A 12,835-nucleotide genomic window follows, 5' to 3' on the forward strand; every position below is an offset into this window, starting at 1 on the left:
CAGGACCTACACTATTGAGAAACCAGGAAGATGCGATGCAATGCTCCAGGTTCTGTGGCTATGCCCCATGCTCTCTTCTATTTACTTTTCACCTCAATTCACTTCTATTTCTCATCTCTTTCCACAAGATTGACAGGGCTTTCTTTTGGACTTCTCTTTGATTAGGATTTAGCTTTTCCTTGGCTCACTCGGGGTTTCAACGTCCTAGAATGCTTTCCCAGCACACCTATATATCTCAACATTTTCCATAGCAGTCTCTCTTTCCTGATCACCTATGACCCAGCACTGCCACTTACTTCATTCATGGGAATGTCCAGGCCCTCATTTAACCAGTCTTCCTAGTCCCCTGTTCCCTTTCCTTCCCCACTAGGACCACTTGAACCAGCTCATGGATCAGATACATCTTCCACATCTTCCAAAAAGCTCAGAGGATTTTCTACCCCAAAGAGACAATCCTCAGGAAACCTGCTGGTCCCCTCCCTTTTTCTTTCAGTGTTTGAGACATCAAGAGGATTATTCTGATGCTTTCTAGGCTCATCAGAGGATACAGGCCTATGGATCCCTATGAATGCATCCACTGTGAAATGCAGAATTGTGTTTTGAAGATAATGCTAGAAAGCTGACACCGCTAAGTCATACAGTTCTCTTCTGTTCACAGAATATGATCAAAACTATTTTTTAGATACAAAGTTGATGTTTTTAGCATTGTCCCTGAAACTCCTGTCTCAGTGTAACTCCTTTACCCTGAATTGATTTGGCTTTAGAATATCAATTAGTGGTAAGACATGTATATGGCAAATGATTTGAAATGCAGAACCATGGCAACAAGAGCTTCTGTTAGAGAGAAAAGGAACTAACATTTATTGAGTGCTGTGTACTAGGTACCATGTGCCATTAATCATAGTGATAATGACAATATTGGAGCATGCATATTGTGTTTAGGCATTGCTCTAAGCCCTTACATATGACCTATTTTAAGCCTCACAATAACTCCATGAGATGAGCACTGTGTCACTGTCCTCATTTTATAAAAGAGAAGCTTAAAGAGGCTGAGTAACTTGTTCAAGAAGAACTGAGTACCAAGCCCAGGTCTGTCTGAATCCAGCATATTTTACAGCATATTTTAAAAATGGATGAAACTTCCTATGGATTTAAAACTTTAAAGTTTTAGAAAATGAAGAGCTGAGTCACATGGCATAACTTGGACCTGATATAGTTAAATAATGAGGAGATAAATGAGTTTTGACTGAGATTATCCATATTATCTCAATTTACTACATTTAGGCTAAGAACGCAGATTTCAATGGAACTCAAGTAACCATTTCATGAGAATGTATAAATTGCATCCTTTCATCTCTATTTGTTGCTACAATATCAGAAGGCTTACATGGTTAATTCTATCTTAATATATAACTAGTCTTAATCATACACAGAAAATTTCTATTTAAATCTAGTAGGTAAAACATGTATACAACCTCTTATTTAAAAAATTAAGGCCAGGCTGAGTGTGGTGCTCATGCTTGTAATCCCAGCAATTTGGGAGGCCGAGGCAGATGGATTGCTTGAGGCCAGGAGTTCGTGACCAGCCTAGCCAACATAGAGAAAACCCATCTCTATTAAAATACAAAAATTAGCCGGGCATAGTGGTGTGCACCTGTAATCCCAGCTACCCGGTAGGCTGAGGCAGGAGAATCGCTTGAACCTGGGAGGTGGAGGTTGCAGTGAGCCGAGATTATGCCACTGCACTCCAGCCTGGGTGACAGAGCAAGACTCTGTCTCAAAAAAAAAAAAAAAAAAAAAAAAAAATTAAGGCTAAGCACAGTGGCTCATGCCTGTAATCCCAGCACTTTAGGAGGATCCACTGAGGCCAGGAGTTCGAGACCATCTGGGCAACATAGCGAGACCCCCATCTCTAGCACCTTGGAGTGTTCTTATAATTTCTGGAATGGGCCTGGTCATAACTGGGTGTGATGGTGCACATCTGTAGTCCTAGCTACTGGGGAGGTAGAGGTTGGGGAATCACTTGAGCCCAAGAGTTCAAGGCTACAGTGAGCTATGATCCTCTCACAGCACTCCAGCCTGGGTGACAAAGTAAACCCTATCTCAAATAAATAAATAAATATCTGCTTTTGACATTTTGGAAAAAGAATAAATGAAAACCTACCCATATTTGCTTTTGTGTTTCAGACCTTTTTTAGCCAGGCATTTAAGACTCTGGCTGAGTGTAACTTTGCCCTTGGCTTTTGGGGGCAAAACCACAGGTATAGGCCAGCCCTGGTATTTGTGGGAGGATTGCACCATTCAGCAGTGTCAGGTCATGAAGCACAGATTCTCTCCAACAGTGCTTCATAAATACAGCAAGTGAATTTGGGAATGCGGTCTGTTTAATTTAAAATTAGCTTCTTTCTCCAGAAGATTTTCTCTTCTCTATGAAAACTGTTTTATCTCTCAGGCCTTTTAATCTTTCATATTTTTTAAGAGTTTCTCTCAGTCTGTTCACTTAAACTCCTGAAATGAAATCACATTCTACACTGATGGAATTGGTCTAAAAAACACACATATGTTCTCTATATTGAGTAAATGCACATTACTATCTCCATTTTAAAACATCCTTTCATTTTAGAAAAGGAACTAAAATGGACTTATTATAGGCATAGATCATTACATACACAAAAGAAAGAATCCATCCTCAGCTAAGAAATCTGGGGAAAAAAACCATGTATTTCCTCTCACGATTAATTGCAAGCTACCCTGCCTTGCAAAGCCATCATATAAACTATTCAGAGGGAAGAGGTTAAATAGTTCTATAATATAAAGTGTTGCTGAGGGTGTGGGAAACAGGCATTGCTGGTGGGAGTGTACACTGAAACCCCTTCTTTGTAGTGCAATTTGGTAAAATCTGTCAATATTTAATATGAACATACTTTGACATCTTAATCTTATTTCTAGGAATCCATTCTGTCATGAACTTGGCATCCCTGAAAAAGCTGCCAAGCCAAACCCAGTTTTTTCCATAATTTTCCTCTGACTCAAAAATGGTATTATCAGTCCTTGTTAGGCCCATTTTTATTTCTCCACACCATCCATTCAACACTTTCACAGTGGTAGGAGAATATGAATTGCTCAGTTCTGGGGTGGTGATTTAATCTTAGTTTAAAGATAGAAAACATAACATAGTATAGTGGACTGGGGAAACTGTTGGGTTATTTGATCTTGTTATTGTTGTTATTGTTGCCTGCCCAGCACATTTGGTCCCAGTACCCCATTTGCCTTGGGGAACATTTTCCTAACTCCATATGGTCTGGATGGGGTTGTGCTATGATCTGAATCTGTCCTCCCAAATGCATGTGTTGGAAACTTAATCCCCAATGCAAGTGTTGGGAGATGGTGACTTTTGGGAGGTGTTTAGGTCATATAGGCTCTGCCCTCATGAATGGATTCATGCCATTATAAAAGGGCTCGATGGATGGAGTCCGAACGCTTTTGTCCTTCTATCTTCTGCCATAGGAGGACACAGCAAGAAGGCCTTCACCAGATTGCAGATGCTCGTGCCCTGATTTTGGACTTGCCAGCCTCTAGGGTTGTAAGAAGTGAATTTCTGTCTTTCTAAAATACCCAGTCTCAGGTATTTTGTTATAGCACCACAAATGGACTGACAGGATGTCAATTACTTTCTGGCCATGGGATGGTCATGTGATCCAGACTGGGTTGCTCATGGTTCATTATATGCTTGATATACTGATTGGTTTAAGAATGGCCACATGATTCCACAGGAACAGCTTTCTTTTGAACTGATACACAAATGTGGTGAGTGAATTGCTTTTCTGCTGGGATGGCTGGGCTGGGAGAATGTGAATCTGGGGCTACCAGTGGGTGCCTTCCCTGGTTGCATGGAGGAAGCCTGTCTTCAGTGGAAAGGAAAAGAGTGAGGCCAACAGAAAGAGGAAAACAGAAGCAGCCATGGAAAGAAAGAGAGAGAGAGAGAAGGAGAGAGAGAGAGATTGAAATGCAGGGAGAGAGAAGGAGAGAGAGAGAGATTGAAATGCAGGGAGAGAGAAGGGAAATGAGAGAGAAAACAATGTTATTTACTATGCGTAAATCTAAATTCATCCCCAGACTTCCCTGTTTTATAAGCCAACTTACTTTCCTTTTCTCTTTCTTAAGTTAGTTTGTCTTGAGTTTCTGAACTTGCAAGTGGTAGAATCCAGGTTGTCACCTGTCTCCTCCTCCTCTTTGAATTCCATCAAGAATCTATTCATATAATGCCTTAGTGAACAATGAACACTTTACTGAATATTTCACAGATAAGAAAAAAGAGGTTGGCAAGGTATTTGCCCAGAACACAGCCTGCAGATACCCACTGTCATTTCTCATCTCTCCTTGCCCCATCCTACTATAGGTGGTTTTCCTTCTGATCCTTCCACCTCACAGCCTCCAGCCTCTTTGGTTCCTTCTATATGTAAAACAATTTAGCTACCATCTTTTATTACTTGAGCAGTCCCTTGAGATTTTGACTTTGATTCCAAGTACTTTTTCTCTAAAACTAAAACCAATATATCCATTTTATTTTGCATATTAGCTGGTCTCAAGCCCATAACCCTTAAGACATGACTTTTGGGTAAAGTAGAAGGAAGCATGTGATTCACATCCCATGCATGCCCAAAGCAAGCCACTAGCAAACTCCTGCCCTGAGAACAACCAGACAATTATAAATCAAGAAAAAGAGACCAGAAACAAAGATGCTTAGATTATCCCTCAGACCAAGCCTTGATCAGTTTACCAGTTCAGCTTAATGGAGGGAAGAAATGGAGCAGAGCATCCAAGAAGGGTTTCATCAATGCATCTATGCATGAGACCTTTTATTGTGCAGTGGCTCTGTTCAAGAGTAATATCGATGGCAGCAGCAGTCATGATGCCAACTGCAGTGGGAAAGGTGCAGCAGGGGCTGCAGGATCCATGGAGTTGACAGGAGCAGGGAACAGGTGGGGGCTTCTGAGTTGGAGGAGTAGAGCCCTGCCCTCCTGGGCACAGCTGCAGCCACTCTGCCGAGGCTGAGGACCCAGTCATCCCTGTGCTCTTGGGGACCCAGGAAGCACCCCTGCCCCTGCAGGCTTGAAAGTGCCTGCACCCACTGTTTGGCCTCTCCCTGCTCCCAATGGCTGCTCCAATTTAGGAGGAAAGTTGAGGCCAAGCCCAAGCATTGTTGCAACCTGGCCAGGTGTGCACATGCTTGGAGCAGCACTGACATGCCAGCCCCTTGCCACCTCAGCTCCTTCCAGACTTTGGGCTCCAACATGAGCACCAGAGGGATGATGAGGGGGTGCTGAGGACAGCTCTGCAGGGGCCTGCAGGCACCCCTGAGCACAAACAGCTTGGGCGCCATGGGTGCCATAGAGGGCAGGTTGATGGTGGCAGGAGGCAGACAGGCTTCTGGGTAGAAAGGGACAGATCTCCAGTGAAGCCCCACCTTCAAGCCAGGGATGGTGTGAAGCTGGGGGGCCAGGCTGCCAGTTCTGCAAATGGGGTGAGAATTTATGGTGCTTTTTCCCGGCCCATCCATGGCCACTCACAGATGAATCAGCATGCACTCCCTCCTCTCTGAAGCCCATAAGAACTCTGGACTCAGCCAGACTCAGGCTGATGATGGGACAACCTGCCTTTCGCAGATAGGAGTTACCCATTCTGGGTCTCCTCACCACTGAGGGCTGGACACTCATTGGTCAACCTGCCTGCAGAAAGGAGCTACCCACTTAGGGTCTCCTGAGAACTGTTCTGCCGCTCAATGAAGCTCCTCTCTGCCTTGCTCACCATCCACTTGTGTGTGTACCTCATTCTTCCTGGACATGGGACAAGAACTCAGGACCTGCCAAATGGCAGGACTAAAAGAGCTGTAACACAAACAGGGCTGAAATGCGTCCCCCAGCTTCCCTCTCACCATGTTGTGGGTGACAAGGAGAGAAGCGCTATGGCCCTTTGGGCATCCCAGACCTAGGGGCTCCCTGAACCAAGGCTGTGATAACCTCTTTGGGGTTCTGCAGTTTCTGGCATCTCCAAACTTCCAGGTGCCACCATGTTCCCCTTGTCCAGATGCAGGTGCCCATAGTGGAAGCTGCATGCAGTACATCTAGTCCAGCTGCAGCCTTGCATGGAGCTGGTACCTATGCCCATGCCTGGAGCTGCCTGCCCCACCAGTGTGACTGGCTGTGTGCCATGTCTGGACCCTGTGCTCACTCACCCACACACCCTTCATTGGTCTATGCCTGGCTGGCACTTGGCAGGTGTGGGATCTGGGCCAGTAGTGTGAGCTGAGTGCAGCCTGCTGGGCCAAGTGGGCGGAATGAGCCCAATGAGCATGAGCAATACTCAGGCAGAAGGCACCCCGGCCACAGAGGTTTCTGGCTGGAGAAGTGATACCGCAAGGATTCTGTGACAACATGACCCAGTCAATATTCTGGAATCAAATTAGTATTCTCCCTTTTGGAGAAGGAGAAAAGAAAGGGAGAAGGATGGTGTGTCAGAAACTATTGATTATTCTCACAATATCAGTTCTTCATTTCTTTCCCCATAATAGAAGCCCCAAAATTTAGCTGGGTACTAGCCACTTGGAATAAAAACTACATTTCCAGCTGCGCTTGTAGCTAGGTATGGCATATAGCTAAGACAATGGGATATAAGCATAAGGTGATGTGTACAACATCCTGAAAATGTCCTTAGAGATAGGGGATATTCGTTCTTTTTCACTTTTTCCATCTGTTTGGCCAGAATGTGCATGTGATGGCTGGACCTAAAGTAGCTTCTTGGACCACAGGATGGAAACCATATGTTGAAGATGATAGAGCAACAATTGAGAAAGAGCCTGGGTCTCTGATGACTGTAGAGTTGCCATACCATACTTTTGTCTTCTATAAGTCACTGTTCGTGTGTTCTCTGCACACTGTAAGTGAACCTATCTTTTTTTTTTTTTTTTTTTTTTGAGACGGAATCTCACTCTGTCGCCCAGGCTGGAGTGCAGTGGCGCGATCTCGGCTCACTGCAAGCTCCGCCTCCCGGGTTCATGCCATTCTCCGGCCTCAGCCTCCTGAGTAGCTGGGACTACAGGCGCCTGCCACCATGCCCGGCTAATTTTTTGTATTTTTAGTAGAGACGGGGTTTCACCATGGTCTCGATCTGACCTCGTGATACGCCCACCTCGGCCTCCCAAAGTGCTGGGATTACAGGTGTGAGCCACCATGCCTGGCCGACTGAACCGATCTTAACTGATGCCAGTGGGGATACTATCTACTTTATGTGGCAATAATCAAGAAAGCTTTGGACTCTATGCTAAAAAATTTAGATATTTTTGATGTATATCATGGGAGCAAATAATAAATTTTTAGATATGAAGAGAAATGTCAGAGGAATAAAATTCATTCACATTTGCGATAATGTTGCATTTTCCCTTTACATCACTAAGAACTAAGAGCACAATTTTTTAAAGTTCATTTCACCACCAAGTATGACATTTGTAATAAGTTTTTAATAAATGTTCTTGATGGTTTAAGAAAGTTTCCTTCTGTTCCTCAATTAAATATTCTTTTTGTTTATTTTAAAATCATGAATAAATGTTGAATTTTATTAAATGCTTTTATTGGGCATATATTGTGATGATCATATATTAAAAAAATTTTTTAATATGGCAAATTATATTAATATATTTTCATGCCTTAAACTAGCCTTACATTCCTGTGATAAACTGGTTAGTCATAATAATTTTTTAAATTATTATTTTTAATTGACTCATTATAATTTTACATATTTATGGGATACAGGGTGATATTTTGATACATGCATACAATGTGTAATAATCAAATCAAGGTAATTACCATCCCCATCACCTCAAACATTTATTATTTCTTCATGTTGGGAACATTCAAAATCTTCTTTTCTAGCTGTTTGAAAATATACAATAAATTATTGTTGACTATAGTCATCCTATAGTGCTATAGAATGCTAGAACTTATTTCTCCTGTTTAACTGTACTTTTGATTCCTTAACCAACCTCTGGCATCCCTTCTTCCCACTATCCTTCCCAGGATCTAGTACCATCATTCTACTCTCTGCTTCTAAGTCATGATAACATTTTTGCATACATTGCTGAATTCAGTTTGCTAAAATTTTATTTATAGTATTTGCACCTATATTTATACATAGGCTTACATTCAATTTTTCCTTCTTATATTTTCTTGCCTGGTTCTAAGTGGGTAAATGAGTTTTCTTTTCCATTAGAAACATTTATTTCTTTTTTCTTTTTTGAGATGGAGGCTCACTCTATTGCCCAGGCTGGAGTGCAGTGGCATGATCTCAGCTGACTGCAAACTCTGCCTCCTAGGTTCAAGCAGTTCTCCTGCCTCAGCCTTCCAACTAGCTGGGACTACAGGTGTGCACCACCATACCCAGCTAATTTTTGTATTTTTAGTAGAGATGAGATTTCACCATGTTGGCGAGGCTGGTCTCAAACTCCTGACCTCAGGTGATCTGCCTGTTTTGGCCTACCAAAGTGTTAGGATTACAGACGTGAGCCACTGCACCTGGCCTCTATTAGAGACATTTCTTTTTATTATTATTATACTTTAAGTTTTAGGGTACATGTGCACAATGTGCCCGTTAGTTACATATGTATACATGTGCCATACATATGTAACTAACCTGCACATTGTGCACATGAAAAAGAGTTATGTGCCCCTTAAAGTTTTGGTAAAACTTGTTTGTAAACTCTTCTGGGCATAGTGCTTTCTTGGTATGTTTATTTTTTAAACCTTTGAATTAATTTTTTCAAAAGTTATGAGTGGGGTTGAAAGTAATCTAGTACCCATGATAAGTCAATACCAGTTTTTTTCAGCAATTGTCTGTTTGGATTTGTTAGTTGTCCTTTGGTTTCATCATTGTCTACCCTGTATCAGTTGAATATTTTAAAATATTACTCTTGGATATAGACCTACTCAAGTTTTTTATTTCTTCTTGAGTCAATTTACATAATTTACATTAAACCAAAAATGCCCTTTTTATCATGAAGTTGTTCATAGTATTTAGTTAAGTTTTAATGATCTTTATGTTAAACTCTTTTATTTTTCATATGGTTTATTTGTGCCTTCTTTTCTTGATCAATCTTGTCAGAGAATTACTTAGACTTTCTTATGTAATTCTAATTTTGGGGTGTTTACTCCATTCTTTTTTTCTAACTTTTAATTGAACATTTAACTCATCTACTTTCTATCTTAAAAATGTAGACATTTAAAACTATAATTTTTCCTCTTAGTATCACTATCTGTAATTCATAAGTTTTAGAATGCAATACTCACAGAATGTCATTCAGGTTTAAACACATCTCAAATTTAATTATGATTGTTTCTTTCAGACTACTTTGAAATTTCAGTTTCTAATTTTATTGCCTTGTGACCAGTTTATTATGTATGCTATTGATAATTTGTATTTTAAGACTTCTTTTGTGGCCTAGAAGAGTGCTCAGTTTTTATAAATTCTCTATAGGTGCTCAGAACTTTAATTGTTGGTAAGAGTTCCTCATGTATTCTTATGTTAAGCTTGTTAATGTCATTTTATTCAATTTTACTATATATTGACTTATTTTTTCTGTCTTCTGTCTTCTCTTTCACCCATCCTAATGAGATTTTCACAATTTCTCCTATTTTTTTTGCTTTATGTGCATATAAGACTATATTGTTCATTGCATATGGGTTCAAGATTATTTGTTTCTGATCAATTGTTTTTTTCTGTCACTAAGTCTTAATCCTCTTTATTATTAAAACCAAAGTTTTTCTTAAAGTATCTGTTATCTGATATTACTTTAACTACATCATCTTCATTTTGTATAGTATTTGCCTAATATATTTTTTCTTTTTTTTCTTTTTTCTTTCAATTTTTCTGGGTCATTATAATTTGAATGTTTTTTATAAAAAGCTAATTTTTTAATAATTTATAAAAAGTTCTCTTTTAAAAGCTAATTTAACCCATTTATATTTGTTGTAAGTTCTGACATCTTTGGTTTCATGTCTGCTATCTTTTTTTGTGTTTTGCATTTACTATGCTTTGTTTTTTCTTTTCCCTATTACCATCACTTTTCTCCAGTGTATTCAATTTATTGAGTTTTCTTGGGCCCTCAACACTTTATTTTAATTATTTTACTAGTTACCTTAAATTTTTAGAATGCATAACTGATATAACAAACTCTTAAGTTAATTGTAATATTCTGTTACACTGAACTATGTCTCTCAGTATCCAGGCCCTTGTGTAGTCTGCTCCTCTTGAATCTGGGCTTGTCTTTAACCAATAGTATGTGGCAGAAGTGACATCATATCTGAATATAACATTTTAAAAGGCCTAATGGCTTCTGCTTTTGCACTCTTAGGCGCCATGGGCTAACTTGCTGGAGGGCCACATGGAGAGACTGTATGGAAAAACCACATGGAGAGGGAGAAGCCTTGAGATCACATGGAAGAGAACTGAGGAATTAAGCTGACAATGAGAATTGAGGTCCCAGCATATGGTCCCAGTTGTGTGTTCCAGCCAGCATCCAGTTGTTTGAACCACCTCTATACTAGTAAACAAGTAATTAATTGATACAAGTAAATTAAAACAAGTAATAAAGTAATTAATACAAGTATTAAGTGAGTGAAAAAAAACCATTTACCCACAGAATTGTGAGCAAATAAAGTGGTGTTGTTTTAAGCCTCTGATACTTGGGATCTATTTGTACATGACAACAGATAACTGAAATGTTAATGAAATCTTGTCCCTCATACTAAATTACATACCATTCTTATGCTTTAATTCCAGTTTCTCCTATGCTTGCCAATATTCCATGCTGTAGTCTTTTTATGGTTCTATATTCCCTTTAAACCTCTCAAAATTAATCATTTAAATCAGTTTATAGTTAATAATTCATTGGCTATACCCACGTTACCTAGTTTTTTTTGCTTAATCTTGCTTCTTATATCCACATATTCATTTTGTGTCCTGTTCCTTGTTTACTTAATTATATTCCTTTATTGATTATTCAGCAACAACTGAGCGATAAAAAATGGTAAGCTGTTTTTATTAGCTGAAGAGTCTTCATTTTGTCCTTACATTTAAATCGTAGTTTAGCTTGATATAAAACTTTAGATTGGCATTTATTTTCTCTTAGCAATTTGAAGATAACAGACTATTACCATCTGGTTTTTGTTGTTGCTATTGAGTCATGTGCTGTTTGAGTCTAAATTTCGTTTCTTCTTAATTTATGTGTTTTCCTCAGGTTGCTTTAACGTTTTTCCTCATTACTCTTCTTATTACGCAGATTCACTATGAAATAGCTAAAATAAATTTCCTTTTTTTTTTTTTTTTTTGCTGATAACTCATACTTCCACAATCTGAAGATTCTTTCATCGGCTTAGGCCTTTTAACTCTAAGGCCACATTCTTTTCACTTGACTAGCTTTTTATTATACAGCAGTCACACTTCATGGAAGGCATGTAGTTGTGGAGATTTTGCATTATTCAAAATTCACGTAAGTCAAGACTAATCCTTACCACACACAGGGAAATCTTAGAAATAATAGAAAACAACAGCATGGATTACTTTACAATGTGAATTTAGGTACAATAAAATGTTTGATCATCAGATATGAAACTGGTGCAAATTTAGCAAAATATGAATGGTCTCTTTAAGATTTAATGAGGAAAGAAGCCTTGTTTAGGTTGGAAAAACACCTTCTAGGTTTTGAATCATTCACTTTTATATTTCTCTGAAATTAAAAAGTGGAGATTATTTCAGTAATCATTAATGTTTGTTTTTCATAAAATGCTAAATATTTTTCATAATGTTCTGTGCCTATTGAATTAGTAAACTAATATGTGAAAGAAAGTAAACAACTAGCCTAGGTTTTCTGTTCGAAATGTTTTTCTACCCTCTCTCAGGAACTGACAGACTAAGAAACAGCAAGGGTTGAGAGGATCTAAACAACCCAGTCAAACAACAGGTTCGAACTGACATGTATGGAATACCCCCACCAAATGAGAACAGAAGACACAGTTTTTTTTCAGGCTACATAGAACATTCCCAGTAGATTATATCATAGGCCATTAAAGAAAAATCCCTCAACAGAAGAATTGAAATCATACAGAGTATGTTCTCTGACCATAATGAAATTAAACTAGACATTAATAACAGAAAAATGATAGAAAAATCTCTAAACATATGGAAATTAAATAATATACTTTTAACTAACCAATGGTCAGTGGGGGATTCTCAAAGGAAGGAAAATACATAGAACTGAGTGAAATGAATTACAACATATCAATACATGTGGGATGCAACTAATGCAGTCCTGAGAAGGAAATTTATAGCAGTAAATGCTTAATTAGCAATGAGGAAAGGCCTCAAATCAATAATTTAAGTTCACACCTTGAGAAACTTTTACAAAAAGATCAAAATAAATCCAAAGTAAGCAGAAGAAGGGAAACAAAGTAAAAACAGAGAGATAGAAACAGGAATAGAAACAGCAATAGAAACAGGAAAACAACAGAGAGAAATCAATGAAACCAAAAGCTAGTTCTTTGAAAAAAACTAATAAAATTGATAAACCTCTAGCAAGACTGACCAAAATAAAAAAGAAGACATAAATCATCAAAATCAAAAATAAAATAAGAGATATCACTACAGATCATACAGCTATTAAAAAGTTAATAAAAGAATGCTACAAACAACTTTATGCTTATATATTTGATAACTTAAAGAAGTGGATCAATTTTTTAAAAACCAAAAATTACCCACTCTCAACTAAGATGAAATAGACAATCTGAGT

The sequence above is a fragment of the Pongo pygmaeus genome, chromosome 14 (assembly GCF_028885625.2).
Source record: "Pongo pygmaeus isolate AG05252 chromosome 14, NHGRI_mPonPyg2-v2.0_pri, whole genome shotgun sequence".
In the NCBI taxonomy this organism is placed as follows: domain Eukaryota; kingdom Metazoa; phylum Chordata; class Mammalia; order Primates; family Hominidae; genus Pongo; species Pongo pygmaeus.